The 21,444-nt window shown below is 41.1% G+C and overlaps 1 long non-coding RNA gene across 1 annotated transcript; it reads right to left on the bottom strand.

Annotated features, from left to right (window-relative positions):
- Window positions 1-938: 938 nt before the first annotated feature.
- On the bottom strand, window positions 939-21,361 carry LOC135546949 (uncharacterized). The gene is made up of 4 exons (XR_010456644.1): window positions 21,137-21,361; window positions 20,663-20,751; window positions 13,547-13,620; window positions 939-1,053 (listed from the first exon to the last, which is right to left on the bottom strand). It is a non-coding gene; the product is annotated as an uncharacterized LOC135546949 (long non-coding RNA).
- Window positions 21,362-21,444: the final 83 nt, after the last annotated feature.

The raw sequence follows: 21,444 nt of genomic DNA, 5'->3' as shown, positions 1-21,444 counted from the left end.
TCCCATTGGCCTCTGGTAAAACCCTCTAATCATTCTCTCTGACAGGGAGTTACTCCACGAGTAGACATGTTTATGGTGCATAGGGCTTCTCCACTCTGCATATGAGTGAAGTATTAGCTGTGTGTGTGTGTGTGTGTGTGTATATATATATATATATATAAAATATGTTTTATATATAAAATATGTTTTATATACAGTGGGGCAAAAAAGTATTTAGTCAGCCACCAATTGTGCAAGTTCTCCCACTTAAAAAGATGAGAGAGGCCTGTAATTTTCATCATAGGTACATTTCAACTATGACAGAAAACGTTTGACCTCTGTCATTGCCAACAAAGAGTATATAACAAAGTATTGAGATAAACTTTTGTTATTGACCAAATACTTATTTTCCACCATAATTTGTAAATAAAAAAATAAAAAAATCTAATTTTGTCTGTCATAGTTGAAGTGTACCTATGATGAAAATTACAGGCCTCTCTCATCTTTTTAAGTGGGAGAACTTGCACATTTGGTGGCTGACTAAATACTTTTTTTGCCCCACTGTATATGCATAACTTACTGACACTGACATGGAGTGCTCCATGTTCCTGCTGGTAGCAGGCCTCGAGATTTGATTTGATTTGATTTGAAGCTGGATGCAGGGAAATGTCCTATCATGGAGTATGTTTGTATCCATCTCCACCAGGCTCATCATATGACAAACCTCCATAGATTAACAAAAGAAAATGGTAACTGTATTGAGTCAATTGAAGTCAAGACAGCCAGTTCTTTACACAGGAGTGAACAGGTTTTTGTTCCAGCACTTCACTAACACCTCATTCAACTAATTGTGGTCTAAATTGAACAAATAAATTACACACAGTTCAGCCCCCAGGGACAGAAATCACCCACATTTATTATTGAATGAGCATGATAGAGAACTCTGCATGATAGAGAATAACATGTGTGGATCTATTTATATCTGACCTTGTGAATAAACTCCAAGAACAAGATGATGGCTGGGAGGTTCCCAGCTTCTTCACATTTGTCTGAGTGTTGGGGATGTGCTTCAACCTGAGGAAAATAGTAGAGGGGGAAGAAATTAACCTCACTGCTCAAATTTCAGTGCTGGTTCAAGTTGCTCAGAACAACAACTACCTTTTAAACAGTTTTACATATTCATAAGCTTGATCAAGTTGTCACCATTTTACTTTTAACTAGTTAATCTATTTGCAGTGAAATTGAGATGGGCATTTTTCTCGCTGCCTGATAAAGCTAGCCAGTTGATAGTAAAGCTAGGGCGAATGTCAGAGGCCAGCTAGCTTACAAAATAGAGGCTGTCAATTTAATGGCTGGTCTGGAGTTTATCTAAAATGTACCATTATATTTCACATGATACAGTGCCTTGCGAAAGTATTCAGCCCCCTTGAACTTTGCGACCTTTTGCCACATTTCAGGCTTCAAACATAAAGATATAAAACTGTATTTTTTGTGGGACACAATCATGAACAAGTGGGACACAATCATGAAGTGGAACGACATGTATTGGATATTTCAAACCTTTTTAACAAATCAAAAACTGACAAATTGGGCGTGCAAAATTATTCAGCCCCTTTACTTTCAGTGCAGCAAACTCTCTCCAGAAGTTCAGTGGGGATCTCTGAATGATCCAATGTTGACCTAAATGACTAATGATGATAAATACAATCCACCTCTGTGTAATCAAGTCTCCGTATAAATGCACCTGCACTGTGATAGTCTCAGAGGTCCGTTAAAAGCGCAGAGAGCATCATGAAGAACAAGGAACACACCAGGCAGGTCCGAGATACTGTTGTGAAGAAGTTTAAAACCGGATTTGGATACAAAAAGATTTCCCAAGCTTTAAACATCCCAAGGAGCACTGTGCAAGCGATAATATTGAAATGGAAGGAGTATCAGACCACTGCAAATCTACCAAGACCTGGCCGTCCCTCTAAACTTTCAGCTCATACAAGGAGAAGACTGATCAGAGATGCAGCCAAGAGGCCCATGATCACTCTGGATGAACTGCAGAGATCTACAGCTGAGGTGGGAGACTCTGTCCATAGGACAACAATCAGTCGTATATTGCACAAATCTGGCCTTTATGGAAGAGTGGCAAGAAGAAAGCCATTTCTTAAAGATATCCATAAAAAGTGTTGTTTAAAGTTTGCCACAAGCCACCTGGGAGACACACCAAACATGTGGAAGAAGGTGCTCTGGTCAGATGAAACCAAAATTGAACTTTTTGGCAACAATGCAAAACGTTATGTTTGGCGTAAAAGCAACACAGCTCATAACCCTGAACACACCATCCCCACTGTCAAACATGGTGGTGGCAGCATCATGGTTTGGGCCTGCTTTTCTTCAGCAGGGACAGGGAAGATGGTTAAAATTGATGGGAAGATGGATGGAGCCAAATACAGGACCATTCTGGAAGAAAACCTGAAGGAGTCTGCAAAAGACCTGAGACTGGGACGGAGATTTGTCTTCCAACAAGACAATGATCCAAAACATAAAGCAAAATCTACAATGGAATGGTTCAAAAATAAACATATCCAGGTGTTAGAATGGCCAAGTCAAAGTCCAGACCTGAATCCAATCGAGAATCTGTGGAAAGAACTGAAAACTGCTGTTCACAAATGCTCTCCATCCAACCTCACTGAGCTGTTTTGCAAGGAGGAATGGGAAAAAATTTCAGTCTCTCGATGTGCAAAACTGATAGAGACATACCCGAAGCGACTTACAGCTGTAATCGCAGCAAAAGGTGGCGCTACAAATTATTAACTTAAGGGGGCTGAATAATTTTGCACGCCCAATTTTTCAGTTTTTGATTTGTTAAAAAAAATAAAATATATCCAATAAATGTCGTTCCACTTCATGATTGTGTCCCACTTGTTGTTGATTCTTCACAAAAAATACAGTTTTATATCTTTATGTTTGAAGCCTGAAATGTGGCAAAAGGTCGCAAAGTTCAAGGGGGCCGAATACTTTCGCAAGGCACTGTATGCAAACTACTGTCATACTTTTTCACAAGAAAATGGACACGAGATCATTTGTTTTATTTACCTCGTCCTCTCTTGCTCATGTGGGTAGCTACTTCCTGAGATGTGATTGATGGAACAATCATTATAATCCCATTTATTGCACTGTTCTCTAGTTTGATTTGATTTCAAGCAGGAATCTTCAGGTCGTGGGCATCAAATTCAGGTCGTCGCCCTAATTCTTGTGTAGTGTTTTCACTTTGAACTCAAGTACTACACAACCTGTGGATTCCTACTGTAAAAGCTTAGGGATCAACCACATAGAGGGTTTGTAACGTAGACACTGGGAGTCGAGATGCAGGTGGTAAGTTTAATATTTTTTTTTAAATAACATGGAACAATACAGCGTAGGAGCAGCATCTAGACATGAACAACAGAAACAATACAGTGTAGGAGCAGCATCTAGACATGAACAACAGAAACAATACAGTGTAGGAGCAGCATCTAGACATGAACAACAGAAACAATACAGTGTAGGAGCAGCATCTAGACATGAACAACAGAAACAATACAGCGTAGGAGCAGCATCTAGACATGAACAACAAAAACAATACAGTGTAGGAGCAGCATCTAGACATGAACAACAGAAACAATACAGTGTAGGAGCAGCATCTAGACATGAACAACAGAAACAATACAGTGTAGGAGCAGCATCTAGACATGAACAACAGAAACAATACAGTGTAGGAGCAGCATCTAGACATGAACAACAGAAACAATACAGTCTGGGGAAGGAACCTAAGGGAGTGCCAGATAAAGGGGAGATAATGGAGTCCAGGGGTGCTTAATGATGAAGCGCAGGTGCACCATCTTCACTCCTTGACAGGCTGATTTGGTAGCCAAGGAAGGAGACAGCCTCCTGAGAAAACTGTCACTCCTCAACGTTGGCAAACAGTTGGTCAGCCAGGAGGCGTTCCAGCACTACTCGGACGTGAGCGATGTGATCCTCCATGGTAGCCGAGTAGACCAGGATGTCCTCGATATGCACGAACACCTGGCATCCGAGCATGTCCCAGAATGCCTAGTTGACGAATGCCTGGAACACTGACGGAGCATTGGCTAATCCATAAGGCATCATCAAGTACTCATAGTGACCAGACATCATGCTAAAACCTGTCTTCCATTCATCCTCCTCCTGGATAGGGATAAGATTGTATACACTCCGCAGATCCAACTTGGTAAAAAACATGGCCCGAGGAGCTGTTTGATGGCTGCCGGCACCAACGGGAGAAGGTAAAAGTACTTGGTGGGGATTTCATTGAGTCCTCTGTAATTAATACATGGGCGTAACCCTCCACAAAGAAGAAGCCTGCAGACGCAGGAGAAGTGGTCATGCAGATGAAATCTTGTTGGAGTTCACCACGGCACGGGAATCCACTAATGCTGTAGAAACAGTACATGAGGTACAGTCAACTAGTGTGATCAACACCAAAAAGGGTTTGGCAGAAAGTGATGAAGAGGGGATACTCACACCTGCCCCAGGAGGTGGAAGATCACATGACTGTCCCTCTGCTCTCGTGGATACCGAGTTGGGATGTGTCGATTACCGCTAGAGCTGGAGCCCTCCTTGACCACATTAGAGACAGAGCCCCAGCTGTCGTTATCTGCGTGCGTCGCGCCACCGCAGGGAGGCATGTGACCCCTACCTCCATGGGTTCAGGCTCTGATCCAAAGTGTTCACTGAGGGAGGGAGAGAAGCAATGAGAGTGCCGACACACTAGTAAACCGGCGATGTCGAACGCCGGAGGGGATGAGCGGAAGTAGGCGTGACAGGGTTCTTGGTTTGGCAGAGATAACTGACAGATTTCAAGTGCTGTTGGCTGTTAGGTTGGTCTTATGAAAGGATAGCACCTGTTGATATACTGTGCTGTGGTTTATGTTTTACACCATGGTACCAGACAGGCAGACAGACAGCACACATATGCACACACCCTTACGAAAAAAACACATGTAGTGAAAAAAAAATGTAGTGAAAAGAACATTAAAAACATGGTTTCTGGACACCTGTGAACACACGTGTGGACAAATCACGTGAAAAATTGAAAATGTAAAAAATTATACTGACATTAAAAACATTCACAAAACAAATGGTTATCGGACACATGTTAAGTATCACGTGCATTTTTCACATGATTCAGATGTGGTTTCTCAACATTTGTGCATTTTTCACATGATTCAGATGTGGTTTCTCAACATTTGACGTGTTTTTGTAACTAGCAGAATTAGAAACCGGGTTCCCTAAGAGGACCAACACTCATTTTAAAGTCCTAGTCGGGGCTTCCTGATCACGTGACCATAAGCAACTATAATCAGCTCATGTCCACTACACTTTCACATGTGTATTTTCACATTTTAATGTCAACTCGGGCTGTCAACTTATTTTTTTTTAAATGTAATTGAGTTTATCGCAGGATTTGCTATGATTAATCACAACTAATCGCAGCTTCATAATTTGCACAAATTGAGCTGTAATTGATGCTTTTTTTATTACAAAAAGCATTACAAGAATATTGGCATCTTGATTTTGTCCAAGATAATGGTTAGCAAAATCAGGTGAATGTATAAACACTTTCTTTAACCTCAAAGTCAACTTTTGATTTTTAGGTGTATAGATGATGTATTTCGGTTGTTTTCAGAGTATTCCGAACACTCAGACAATGCAAAGAAAAATTGAAAGTTAACCTGAGTTAACAGATTAGCTCCGACAGCGCTAATTGTAACATGTTAAACATGATAAATAAGGAGACACAGAGTGCTATCTTCTCTGTTCTTTTCCCTGGGCTTCTTCCAATGGTCAATGACCAACATATGAAGAAGAGAGAAGTGCATCTGCAGCAGTAACACTGAATGGATGGCTCAGAAATATACATGTGTAATGGTTTTCTTCTGGGGAAAGAGAGGCAGACCAAAATGCAGCGTGGTTAGTTTTGTACATCTTTAATAAAGATGAAAGTACAACAATCTACAAAACAAGAAAAAACCAAACCAGTCCTATCTGGTGCCACAAAGACAGGAACAATCACCCACAAAACCCAACACAAAACCGGCTACCTAAATATGGTTCCCAATCAGAGACAATGACTAACACCTGCCTCTGATTGAGAACCATATCAGGCCAAACATAGAAATAGACAAACCAGACACACAACATAGAATGCCCACCCCGCTCACGTCCTGACCAACACTAAAACAAGGAAAACACACACCACAGATGGTCAGAACGTGACAACATGATTCTTTTTAATGCACTTGAATTATTATACTCAGGTAGGCTAAGTTACCTTTTTACAGAATGGCATTACAGAATGAGCTATTTCATATGTGGAAACATTGCTACTGCAACATGCTAAGACCACCTGTTCGCATGTGAGGAGAATAACACTATTTCTACACCACATGTGAGCTTGCAATGCCACATGTGAAAGTTAGTTTCTTTTACAGTACCAGTTTGGACACACCTACTCATTCAAGTGTTTTTCTTTATTTTGTATTGTTTTCTACATTGTAGAATAATAGTCAAGACATCAAAACTATGAAATAACACACATGGAATCACAAAGTAACCAAGAAAGTGTTAAAAGAAATCTAAATATATTTTATATTTGAGATTCCTCAAAGTAGCCACCCTTTGCCTTGATGACAGCTTCGCACACACTTGGCATTCTCTCAACCAGCTTCATGAGGTAGTCACCTGGAATGCATTTCAATTAACAGGTGTGCCTTGTTAAAAGTTAATTTTTGGAATGTCTTTCCTTTCAGTTGTGTTGTGTTGTGACAAGGTAGGGGTGGTATACAGAAGATAGCCCTATTTGGTAAACTGGCAAGAACAGCTCAAATAAGCAAAGAGAAATGATAGTCGATCATTACTTCATTACTTTAAGACATGAAGGTCAGTCACTGCGGAATGCAGAATAGGTGAATGGATAATCTCTGAATGTGTGGTTGCCACCGTGAAGCATTAAGGAGGAGGTGTGATGTTGTGGGGTTGCTTTGCTGGTGACACTGTTGTGAATTATTTAGAATTCATGGCACACTTAACCAGCATGGCTACCACAGCATTCTGCAGCAATACACCAACCCATCTGATTTGTGCTTAGTGGGACTATCATTTGTTTTTCAATAGGACAATGACCCAAAACACACCTCCAGGCTGTGTAAGGGCTATTTGACCAAGAAGGAGAGTGATGGAGTGCTGCATCAGAAGACCTGGCCTCCACAATCACCCGACCTCAACCCAATTGAGATGGTTTGGGATGAGTTGGACTGCAGAGTGAAGGAAAAACAGCCAACAAGTGCTCAACATATGTGGGAACTCCTTCAAGACTGTTGTATAAGCATTCCTCATGAAGCTAGTTGAGAGAATGCCAAGATTGTGCAAAGCTATCATCAAGGCAAAGGGTGGCTACTTTGAATAATCTAACATATATTTTGATTTGTTTGACACTTTTTGGGTTACTACATGATTCCATATGTGTTATTTTATAGTTTTGATGTCTTCACTATTATTCTACAATGTAGAAAATAGTAAAGAAATAAAGAAAAACCCTTGAAGGAGTAGGTGTGTACAATCCTTTGACTGGTACTACATGTGAAACTGCAAATATGATCTTCACAAGTGATAGTTGTCAACATATGAAAATGCAATTCCATATGTGAACGTGACATTTTCACGAGAATTTTTTTCACCTGAAATTGCATATCCGCTTTTTCACATGTGAACGTTTTTAACATGTGAAACTGCAAATTCAACACGTGCAACTGCAATTCACATGAGTTGAAAACATGTTTTTTCCTCATGTGAAAAGGTGGTGTTAACATGTGAACACTAAATTGAATACATGTGAAAATATGGTTCCACATGTGAGTTTAAGCTCAACATGTGCAAACAGCAATTTCACATTTGAAAATGCATTTTTCACATGTCAAATTGCAAATTTGCCGTGTATTTTTTGTAAGGCATAGCCACAGTAAGCAATGATGAAAGGTGAGTTGCTAAAAGCTTCATTCTCAAGGACATACTACAAAGTGGCAAGTTTCTCCTCAACTAACAACAATGGAAACCCACTTGTTTGTCTCTCAAATCACCGTGTCGGAATGTCATGTTTTGGTTATTTTTCCTGAAAGTTGAAAGCATATTCTGCCTTTCAGGCGGAGTCACAAGATAAATTCTGTTTCAATTATTCACACTCTAATAAATATATCTATTGAAATCCCACCAAAATGTCAATCATTACTAGGCTACACTACTGGTTCACGAACTGTATTGTCTCTTTCTCTGCGGCTTTCCTTTTTTCTGCAGTGGGCTAAATCAGGGTCACACAGAGTGATTCTTTGTCGTCTTAAACCAATCTACTTTGAAACAAAAGTATACACCTCACACATGGTTATGGGCTTTAAAAAGAAGACACCTGTACCATGTCAGATATAGAGTTGAAATGTATTACATTTTGAGTTTGCACCCCAATATTACACTTTATATACATCATAGAAGACTGAAATATAACAAAACTGTTTGAAATAGAAACACAGGATTTTCATTGTTTTTATTAAATGTTTGTGAAGAATATTAATTACATTCCACCCATGAGGCCAAAGAGGGTGCTTTTGGTCATTGACTGCAGGAAAGGGTTAAATGAAGCAGTCTGGTAACAACCTACTCTGAGAGAAGGACAAGACAAAAGGAGACGTTTGGAGACTCCATAGAGAAATCGGTTGGGGGTACAGATGGGCATGGGGGCAGAGAGGAGCTATTCAAAGAGAGAAAGAGAGAGAGAGAGAAGACAGGAGGGAGAGGCGAGGGGTTAAAAATGCTCTGCCTATTATGCTATCACCCCTCTGCGCACCCAGAGAGAAATTAACAGGGGGAATTAGCGAAGCAATTACACATTTTAATTGGACTAATTCTTCTGGTCTTGTCACGGCTGCATCCAGAGGAACACGTTGAGGCTTCGCCTCGTACAGTATGTGTCTCTTTCTCAACAGCCAACTGTGTTATTAATTTCTCTCATTTGCATCGGCCCCCTCTTTCACCCCTCTGACACCTGAGTCACGGAGCGCGAGCTGCTGTCAGCTAATGCACAGATTATCATCCTCTCTTTCTCTTTCTAGAACACTCACTTTATCTCTCTCTCTCTCTCCATCATCCCGCACCTCCTCTTTTTCTTTCTATCTATCTCTGCCCTCTTGATGTTCCCATTGTTCGTACAGTACACAGCTCACACAGACTCAGCTGACAGGAGGGAATTATGGTAGGACATCATTGCTGAAGAAAGGAAGATGGCAGCAGTCAACAAATGAACTCAAATTATGTGTAAGCAAGCTTGATCTTTCCAACTAATAGGCCCATCACTGTCCTACCTTTTACCAAAGTTGGGCTTTTAGGTTGCTAAATGTCCTACACTGTATAGACAATATATAAAATATGGAGATGTGTAAGTGTAGAATATTGATTGTCGTGTGAATTCTGTCTTAATTTTGAGTCTGTCTCAATTGGTTTAACCAATGGCGTCATTGTGCATCTCCCAATCTCCCCACTCTACCCCTCTTCTCTTCTCCCCCTCTCCCTGGTAACCGTTGCTTTATTCACTGTGTTGAGAGGTTGGAGCGAGATACCTAATTCACATAAGATTAGCGGTATGTTGCCTGAAAAAAGCATTGGGCATGTTTATATGATTCCCATTCCAAACAGACAATTTTTTCCCACATTCTTGTCGGCATTCACCTTTTATATTGCCATTGCTTGCTGCAACTGAGCAAGAGACATTCAACTTTGACCCCGTTGTTGCGACCGTTGTCATGGTAACCTGATGTGAGAGCAAGCTAAATCTGACAGAAATGCCCTGCTTTCATTTCATCACATTCACAACAGTATGTTAGCAGCTTGGCATAGGGGGGAGTGGGGTAAGTTGAACAATGTTTTACATTCAGAATCACTCCGTTAAGGGAAATAGGGTATTTTTTCTAATAAAACTATCTACATATATTTCAGGATGTTGTGTATCCCTGGAAATAATCAGAATTCATGTAAACATGACATTTTTGAAAAATATAGCTTGTCCAAAAAAAAGTGGCCTCTCGGCACAACTTACCCTGGGTATGGGGTAAATTAAGCCCCCTATATATTTCTGTACTGAATTAAATATTGCCACTACCTTTATAAAACCATGTCCATCTTTATTCCCCAAACACAATTCAACACAATCACACTCACTATTTTAATAATTTTAAGCATCTTTTAACACAAGCTTCACAACTACTTTTTTAAAACACATTGCCCAGGCCCTGTTGTTACCTCATATCCCAGTGAAAATGCCTTGAATTACACCTGGGAAGAAAACAATTAAATTTGCTCAACTTGCCATTGGCTCAACCAATAGCTTAACCCACGGCCATTGGCTCAAATGACCCCATAGCAAACATTTTGACTATAATAGCCCAAAACAGCTACAATGATGCACTTTTATGTTAGGTTTAGGACCTCATATTGAAGCTTCTAGAGACCCCAACTGATGTATAGAACAATCTTTAAAATTATCTACTTTGGTTTAGATACAAGCATCATGAAACCTCTAACACAATAAATCAATTAGGTCAATAAATTAATTTGGACTTATTGAAAATATTTTTGGGGGACTTAATTTTCCTGTTACGGTGAATAAAATAATGGCTAAAGGTAAACCCAAAACGTAGACAGATGTGTTCTGTTAATTACATGAGCTGGCTATTGCAGCTAGAAAGCTAACAAGCTACCGTTAGCAACCAACCAAAACATTGTCTGGAGGAAGTGGCTTTTAGTTGCCTGGCTTGATTGACATATTGTAAATACATTTTAAAACAGTTGTTTTTTTTGGTGAAAGAAATAGAGCAGGTAACATTGCCATTTGGACAAGGCTGCTTCGATGTCACGCAGACTGTCCTTTTGGTGTTCATACCAGGTTCATACTTGCCATAATGACAAGGATAAGTTTGATGTCAGACAACAACAATAGAATGTTCATGAATTAATTTGTGCCAAAGACGGTAAGATGTAAAGTGACGTTTATATTGGGGGGTTGGTGGGACTTCTAAATACATTACCACAATCATGACTAGGTCGGTTGGTAGGACTTCTAAATGCATTACCACAATCATGACTAGGTCGGTTGGCGGGACTTCTAAATACATTACCACAATCATGACTAGGTCGGTTGGCAGGACTTCTAAATACATTACCACAATCATGACTAGGTCGGTTGGTGGGACTTCTAAATACATTACCACAATCATGACTAGGTCGGTTGGTGGGACTTCTAATTGCATTACCACAATCATGACTAGGTCGGTTGGTAGGACTTCTAATTGCATTACCACAATCATGACTAGGTCGGTTGGTAGGACTTCTAATTGCATTACCACAATCATGACTAGGTCGGTTGGCATGACTTCTAAATGCATTACCACAATCATGACTAGGTCGGTTGGCATGACTTCTAAATGCATTACCACAATCATGACTAGGTCGGTTGGTAGGACTTCTAATTGCATTACCACAATCATGACTAGGTCGGTTGGCATGACTTCTAAATGCATTACCACAATCATGACTAGGTCGGTTGGCATGACTTCTAAATGCATTACCACAATCATGACTAGGTCAGTTGGTAGTACTTCTAAATGCATTACCGCAATCATGACTAGGTCGGTTGGTGGGACTTCTAAATACATTACCACAATCATGACTAGGTCGGTTGGTGGGACTTCTAAATACATTACCACAATCATGACTAGGTCGGTTGGTGGGGACATTACCACAATAAATACTTCTAAATACATTACCACAATCATGACTACTAGGACTTCTAAATACATTACCACAATCATGACTTGGTGGTGGACTTCTAAATACATTACCACAATCATGACTAGGTCGGTTGGTGGGACAATCATGACTAAATACATTACCACAATCATGACTAGGTCGGTTGGTGGGACTTCTAAATACATTACCACAATCATGACTAGGTCGGTTGGTGGGACTTCTTAATACATTACCACAATCATGACTAGGTCGGTTGGTGGGACTTCATTACCACAAATACATTACCACAATCATGACTAGGTCGGTTGGTGGGACTTCTAAATACATTACCACAATCATGACTAGGTCGGTTGGTGGGACTTCTAAATACATTACCACAATCATGACTAGGTCGGTTGGTGGGACTTCTAAATACATTACCACAATCATGACTAGGTTGGTTGGTGGGACTTCTAAATACATTACCACAATCATGACTAGGTCGGTTGGTGGGACTTCTAAATACATTACCACAATCATGACTAGGTCGGTTGGTGGGACTTCTAAATACATTACCACAATCATGACTAGGTCGGTTGGTGGGACTTCTAAATACATTACCACAATCATGACTAGGACGGTTGCAGGAAATAAAGTACATGCTTTGTTGCTTTCAGATATTAAGAAAAGTGAGCAAAATGCTGTCGGGATGCTGACGTTGGCTAAAAACGTCTTGATTTGAAAGGTGAGAGTCCCCATCAACTGTTGCTCAGCATTATTGACGGACTGATCAATGGATTAGTTATTGATCCAGGACCGTTTGACATGTAGAGGGAGCTAATTGTATTTCCAAGAAGGATGGGAGGTGGGCCAGGATCATCTTTGACTTATTTGACTCTATCCTGATAGGGAGAGATAGGTGTCTCATTTGACACTTCAGCGATCTCATACAATGTAATACCTGAGCTGGGAGCTGACAATCCCCAGTGTGTGTGTGAGTGTGTGTTCCCCAGAGAATATCTGTCCTCTGATGGGGATCGGAGTGGATCAATAAGCAATGATAGACTTCTGCCTTCCATTCAGCTAATCCTGTTAGTGATAGCAGTGGATGTAATCGAATGGTGACACACACACAGAGACAAGATAGATGTGTGGACACACACACACAGACAAGGTAGATGTGTGGACACACACACAGAGACTAGGTAGATGTGTGGACACACACACAGAGACTAGGTAGATGTGTGGACACACACACAGAGACTAGGTAGATGTGTGGACACACACACAGAGACAAGGTCGATGTGTGGACACACACACAGAGACAAGGTAGATGTGTGGACACACACACAGAGACAAGGTAGATGGTGGACACACACAGCACGCACAGAGGCAGGCAGGCAGGCACACAAGCATGTACATACACACATATTATGATCATTAAACACAGGAACCTTTGATATGGTGATCAGTAAAACTATGGGAGGCACTGCAGAAAGGGACACCCTTGAAATAGCACATCTTGACACATGTATCAGTGATAACCACGTGCAGCCTATGAGTCTCACACATATTCCGGATTCAAATTTTGATCTCCATTTTGAAGAGGGGGACATAATAAACGTGAACACCAACTGTTCCTGTATGAAGGTACATCAAGGGAACACTTCTGATATGACATAATCCTCTCCTCTCCATGTCTCTCCTCCTTAATCTCTCTCTTCCTTACCTTCCGCCTGAGAGACTCAAAGCTCCCTTCATCTTCTCCTGGGGGTTGATGGGAGCTGGAGAGGAGACCACATGCTGTATGAGAGAGGAAAGAGAGAGCTATTAGAAAGTGATGATTGAATTAACTGTGATGCAGATGTCCTTTTTCTCTCCTGCGTGTGCCTCATCATCGTTCTCCCAGTCAGTCAGCCAATTATGGACTGTGTGTTCGCATGCGTGCATGAGTGTGTGGTAACATTTCCTTGAAATTCACTGTGCATGCCAGCTTCAGACTCATCCGTGTGTGATCCATTACTTGTGGTGCTGACCAACGCGTGGATGTCTGAGATGCTACCTTTTGTGAATAACATCCTCTTACCCCCCCCATCACCACCACCACCCCAACCTTCTCCAACCCTCCCAGGCATTCTCCATCCCTTCTCCCTCCTCTCCATCTTCCAGATAAACAGTGATCCTGGTAGGAACATTTTAATTAAATAACTCAGCCTTCTCTATACTGTGAGGTTTGCCCAACTCCCGCCTGAGCCCTCTGACGTTCAGAAACAATTGATGTTTTCCCATTCTCTCCCTCTTTCTATCTGAGTCATGCAGAAGCCACGTGGACATGTTGGCTCCCTAAATGCATTGCGGTTTCTAGGCCTCGTCCTCTGGATAAAACAACAATGGTGAAGTTTGTTCTGTTCAACAAACTTTCCCAGAAACCCAGTGGAACCTGGTGCAGACTAAATTAATTAAATTATATCTATTGAGGCTATAATTAATCACCTTCTATTGTGTCTATATCTTTATTATAAAGGTGCTTAGTAGACATTCTAATTCATACATTTTTCCCATAGACTGGATGGATCTGTACAATGTGTCCCCATTAGCAGGAAATAGTATCTCATGCTTCACAAAGGTGTTCATTCAATTAATAAGGTATGTAAGGAAAGAGAGCATTACATGTACTGTATAATCTAAATTAATGTAACTTTTTTTTAAACTGTAACTATTAAAATGTTCGGTCAGGTCAAGAAAAGCGGCTGCATTTGGGACAGCCTCAAAAACGTCCACACACACTTGGTTTCATCTCTCTCTCTTCTCAAGACATTTCTAATGCATGCTGTTTTTCCCTTGGCGCTGTCAGGATGGACATAATCATAGGTGTGTGTGTGTGTGTGAGTCAGGGTGAAGGAGAATAGATGGAGGGTGGATGGAGGGAGGGGGTAGAGCCAATTCGATAGCCCGATAATCAAGCGTTGAAAATGAGAGAGGGGAAATTCTATGCAAACTAATGTGTTCTACACAATTACTCAATTAATTATTATTATTCTATTACCACCACACCACATATACTCTGAGAGGGGGAGAGGGACCAGAGAGAGACATATAGGGGGAGGGAGAGTGATGGAGATGGGAAAAACACACCAGGCTAAGAGATCTGCAGTAGCTGTACAATTCCCATTGCCTAGTTAAGGCTGTGAGACTGGGGGTCAGCAAACTTAATTATAGCGGAAGTGGATGGAAATGGCAGAATGATAGAGAGGAACATCCAGCCAGATTGGGAGTGGAAGGTTTAGTACTACTATCTCCTCCTGCTGCCCGCCTGCCAGCTCTCTCCCCACAATGCAGACCAGACCTATATTCACAGCACGCTACACACCACACACCCTCCAGGACAATAACACTAACACATAGCAATATGACACACTCCATAAAAGGCTAGGCACTTTGCATTAATACTTTTCCAATTTTCCCTATCCTGTGTAATGGTGATGTCAGAGAAACAGTTTACCATTCTGCCGGTCTTCCTGTCTACCTGCCTGCATCTGTCTGTCTGTCACCATGAAGCAGCACTTTTAGGGAATGCTTCCTTTCTATTCATGAACAATCATATGTAGACAAAGTGATGGAGCTGATTTGGCGTAGAACTTGGTCACACATTGAAGTTTGAGGTCCCTAACTGGTTAGGTATTCAGACCATGTGTATCAACTTTCAAGTTGTATTGTCACATGCACACGATACAGCAGATGTAAAACAGTACAGTGAAATGCTTAACTTGTGAGATCTTTCCCAATAATGCACAGCCAGACAGACAATAATCAGTAGGGCGGACAAATGCACAGCCAGACAGACAATAATCAGTAAGGCGGACCAATGCACAGCCAGACAGACAATAATCAGTAGGGCGGACCAATGCACAGCCAGACAGACAATAATCAATAGGGTGGCCCAATGCACAGCCAGACAGACAATAATCAGTAGGGCGGACCAATGCACAGCCAGACAGAAAATAATCAGTAGGGCGGACCAATGCACAGCCAGACAGACAATAATCAGTAGGGCGGACCAATGCACAGCCAGACAGACAATAATCAGTAGGGCGGACCAATGCACAGCCAGACAGACAATAATCAGTAGGGCGGACCAATGCACAGCCAGACAGACAATAATCAGTAGGGCGGACCAATGCACAGCCAGACAGACAATAATCAGTAGGGCGGACAAATGCACAGCCAGACAGACAATAATCAGTAGGGCGGACCAATGCACAGCCAGACAGACAATAATCAGTAGGGCGGACCAATGCACAGCCAGACAGAAAATAATCAGTAGGGCGGACCAATGCACAGCCAGACAGACAATAATCAGTAGGGCGGACAAATGCACAGCCAGACAGACAATAATCAGTAGTGGCCCAATGCACAGCCAGATAGCACACAGAACTGCATTCCAACTGCTCTGCATGTCATTAGCATATCTCCACCTCATGGACCAAGCCTTTCATTTCCTCCTAGAGATGATAAGGATCTCCTTGTCCCAGATGTGATGACTGGGGGAGGCACAACACACACACACTTCTAATCATGAAAACTTTCACAAAAAAAAAAAAACAATAACACAATAAAAGCCTCATCAGTTATAATGAAACTAATTTAAATTAGCCAGCAGAAAGGCCTACATACAGTATCAGAGGACAACAGTAAGTGAGCAACCTCCCTGCTGCGTACAACCTTCTCTGTCCTGTCCCAGTGATGGAGTGAGACACCCTCATAGGATTAAAGGAGAAGAAGGGAGGGATTATAGCTTGGTGACCTTTCAATCCGCTGTCTGTCAGGGTGGACTAAAGCCACATATGCTTTAGGAGAGCTCATCTCCGTCTCTCTTTCGCTTTCTATTTTTTCACACCCCTCTCTCTTTGTGTCCATAAGGGATGTATCATTTCTTTATCCCCCTCCATCCAGATTTACTCCAGAAAATAAACTTTCTATCCTGATCTGATAAGACGCCAGTCTCTGTCCTGGGAAAAGGTCCGGCTGCCTCCAGTTTTCTCGTATTTCGGAGTGTCTGATAATTCTAAGGGGCGACGGTGACAAAGGCCTGTTTCTGATGGAGACCGTGTCTGTCAGGGAAACAGTATAAAGAGTCTGCATGGTCATAAAGCTCCACCACGCAGCGTTACCTTTATTAATAAACAAACCGTGTTTTGATCCTGCTAGGATCCTCCTCATGTCATTTCACAGGAAGTGTCCCACACCCATATTTATAGACACAAGACAAGCAATAATTAGAAACAGTGACACCGAAGTGACAGTGACACTAATTTCCCGGCATTATTTCTCTCTCCCCCATGCACCCTCTATCCCAGGGGTACATGGGGGATAGCAGTTTGAAATGTCTGGGCAAAATTGAAATAGAAAGAAATACCCTCTTAAATAATCTGGTATTGTATTCACATATACACACACACCAGTGTTTGGTTCGTGTAACAATCACTGTGACAAATTTGGCTGTTTTGCCATTTCCATTGGATTGATTGACATAAGCTAATTGTGGAAACCTGAGGAAGACTTTGACATATCTAACTGAAGGTGTAGCAGCTCATCTATCATTGTGTAATTCAACGGACTGCCTACATTATTCTCAGACAGATTATTGTTATAAAGAAAATAGAGGGTTTTTGTCAGGTTAAGAGGGAAATTGTCTAGAAAAGCAGTAAATATTGTGAAAAATATATACATGGTGGTGTAAGCTATTTTTTTCTAGGCTAAATAAGGCTTAAAGTTGCATTAGATTAAAAGGTAATATTATAATTGAACTAATTTTAGATTAATGATGAGTCTTATTTTGTTCAACAACGACTTTTATTTGATCTAGTCTAGTTTAGAAAAAGGACAATTTAAAAAAAAATCGCACAATCATTAGGGTATAGGTGACGTTTAACAATCAACGTGTATCTTCATTAAAACGACTTTCGTCAAATTTGTTGAGAACAAAAAGGCTATGCTGTATATTGTTTAGCCTATAGCTACAGTTCTTCATGCACTCCACTGACAGCACTTTATGCCTCTCTCGTGAACAAAAAGACAGACAGTAAATGAAAAGGAAAGAGAAAAGGATAGTTTTTTGGGGGGAGCATCGAGAACCTGTAATTCACAATAAGTGGAAAACAGAGATGCAGTGCTACCCTCACTTTCACCCTAAATCCTTGTGTTGGAAATCATTAAATTGCAGTGCGCACACCGCAGTTGGCCAAGGCCTAGGAGATGAACCCCGCAATAAAATCATCGGAATTACCGACACCAACCCGTAAGTGCTGCTCGTACCTAACCAGCTAGTGTCAGCGCCACTCCACTGGGACTCAGTAGGGATCGTCCTCCATGTTCCCGCAACACGCTATAGATAATCACCGCTTGCGTGCGAGCTCTCCATCCGTTTCATTCTCTCTCTTTTATTCCCCACTCTCTATCCGTCGTTTTTATTCTCTCTCAACATACAATAGTGCAAAGACCGACAATAGCTTACACAATAACTGACTCATCTTTTCATTACCTTTATTTAACAAGGCAAGTCAGTTAAGAACAAATTCTCCGTTATGACGCCCTAGGAACATGCCTTGTTCAGGGGCAGAACAGATTTTGACCTTGTCAGTTCGGGGATTCGAACTTTGAACCTTTCGGTTACTAGGTCAACGTGCTCGCCACTAGTTTACCTGCCGCCCCCATCTTCTATAAAAAAAAATGATACTCTAGGCCAAAATGCACGGATACATTTTAAAGGTCAAATAAATCCCTTTTATGTTGGCATGTGCGCCCAAAATAGCAACCCTCTATATCACCTAAAAGTAAAAAAAGAAATACACATTTAACCCACAAAAAGGATTAGAAAAGACAAAAATGAATAGGCCTATTTCATATAAAAAAAAGCTTACATCGTTTTTCATTAGATTTGATTTAGGCTAACAAAAAATGTAGTGTTCTAAGAGCGATAAGAATCTTAGAATATGAGTCTCCTAGGGAGACGTAGGTAAAAGCCACTAATTACCCCGTGGACCGCTGTGATAGTGACGGAGATGAAATTAGAGGAACTAAAAAGACGCAAACGCGCATCTGAATAACGAGCCACATTCTCAATAGAATTTTTAATTTGATTTTGTTGCAGGGTTTTTTTTCTCTCCTGTGCAGAAGACAGGGAAATTACACAAAGAATAATACACTGCAAAACAAAGCAAGCCTCACGCGCACCTATTCACAGAGCGGTTACACGCCTAATTTGGTCCAAAAATGATAATAAAAAGAGCTGACAAAACCGACTACAATCAGCCGCACGTGCATGCGTGCGCCCACGGTATCATGACAGGGCCCACGGTATCATAACAGGACTTAGGCTAATTTGACAGGGGCAAAACCACTACAGCAAAAACGGGCACAGAAACGGTGCATGAATATAACGCAGAAACATTATATTGTGGAACATTTATCAGTGTCCAATAGAAGTTGGTCTGATGTGAGAAACATTTACATGAGTAATGAGTCTTTAAAATTCAACTTTAATATCTTTCATTCCTTGATTTTTGATTCCAGAAATACACTGTTTATTATTCATAATTGATCATGATTTATTTACATATTTATTTACAATGTAAATAGTTTTGCTGTTAAAAAGTATAATATATTTCATATCTTGAGCTCAAAAGAACACAAACATGTCATTCGTGTAAAACAATTTTATCCAGTAATGTACATTATTTATCAATGTTATGATCGTCTTTTGAAGAGTGCATGTCTCAAAGAGAACATCAAATTATCGGAATTGAAAAGCATAATTCAAGATATTGAGAGGGGAGGGAGAACAGAGAATAACTTCTCAAGGTAACCCTACATTACCTGTACACTTCATGCTACTTACATAGTCTACCATTCATACAGGATTAGATGGAGAGTTCAGGACAAACTACACCTGGGAAATGCTCCATGAATAAACCCTCTGCAAACCATCTCTGTGTGTTTTTACTGTCTTGCCTCTGATCCTAATCTGTGGAGCCAGTGGATGGTGAATATGTCCCACATATCACAGCTCTTCACCTACAGTGACATAGAGTGGATCCCACGTTCTGTACATCAACACACAGATCCAACATATGGAGAATATCTTAAAAAATGATGTATTGTATAAGGGGATCAGCTATAACCAAGAACGTCTGAGAGAGGGAGGCCGAGACTATTTCACAATTGAATCTGATCTATTTCACAATTGAATCGGATCTATTTCACAACAAGGAAGTGTGCGGCGTATTTCAAACATACATTTCAAAGACTGGATCATAGGGACATAAAAGGCGTTCAGGATGTGTGTGATCTTTACCTCAAAGCGCATCCCTGCTCCGTAAACTACATTACAGCTAGAGATGACCATGGTTCCTATATTTCACAAACAGTAGAACCTGGAATATATGTCGAATACAGTAAATGCATCAAATCATGGCATATATCACATCAATTCACTCTTTTCAAAACCTTCGAAACCACTCAATATTTCAGTAAGAATAGAATCAAACAACGACAAACTATAAGCTCACATTCATTGGGAAATAAATCATATCTGAGAGACGTAGTCAACATGTACCCTAAACGATACAATATGCCATCTCTGGGCAATACCTTATATCTATACAACGTGAGAATGAGCCGACCTATGATATTAATATATTGGAATCAGTTAGCGGGAGAGAAGCCGTGTTTTCACCTACAGCCTGTCTGGCCCTACTACAGTCCTCTACATCACTAGCCATGAATAGAACCCCCCCCCCCCCTCCCCCAAACATGTTCTCCATGTTCCAACATCTTAATCCTTTACCTCTTATAGAGATCTAAAGAGGTTTTAACACTCCGTCACTTTCTCTGTTTGGTTCTCTTCTGTTTCCTGATCATCTGCAGCTTCAGGCTCTACACTCCCATTTAGGACACAGAGAGAGAGAGAGAGAGAGAGAGAAGATAAAAACATAAAATTCATACTCTTCAGCTTACAACATTTTCAACACATCCACACACAAAGACAGCCCAGATTACCATAGATCAGAATTTGTCTCTGTGATTCCTTACATTGGAGGGAGAGGAAGATGTTTGCATAGACATGTCTCAACTCTCATTGTCTACTGTAAGACTTGAGGCCATATGGAATAAGACGTGTAGGTACTCTCATATGGACAAGGACACCGGACATGATGCTGAAGATTTGATTGACAGTATGCACATAGTATAGCAGTACAAAAGGAATATTGTCCCACACCCACATATTGTCGCCCCCTCCCTCCCTGTCCCTACTTCTTACCATCTCATTCTGTCAGTATCTGTCTCTATATCTCTCTTTTTCTTTCACACTCCCTCTTCGTCTCCCTCCTTCCCAAGGCCTTACTGCATCTCTCTCTCTGTCGCTCTCTCAGCAAGAGGCCACCACTGACAGCTAATCACCAGGGGATGGGAAAAGAGAGGGGGCTATAGCTGTACACACACACACCATGATTGACATACAATGGTCATGGAATCTATGGCTGAACTCATCTCCCTCTTCCCCTCCCAACAATCTTCCCTCTCCCTCTCTCTGTGCTGAAAAGACACTGGGAAGAGAGAGGGAGAAAA

The sequence above is a fragment of the Oncorhynchus masou genome, chromosome 10, assembly GCF_036934945.1.
Source record: "Oncorhynchus masou masou isolate Uvic2021 chromosome 10, UVic_Omas_1.1, whole genome shotgun sequence".
In the NCBI taxonomy this organism is placed as follows: Eukaryota; Metazoa; Chordata; class Actinopteri; order Salmoniformes; family Salmonidae; genus Oncorhynchus; species Oncorhynchus masou.
The sequence above is the reverse complement of the archived record's forward strand: the minus strand, read 5'-3'. Positions and strand labels throughout refer to the sequence as shown.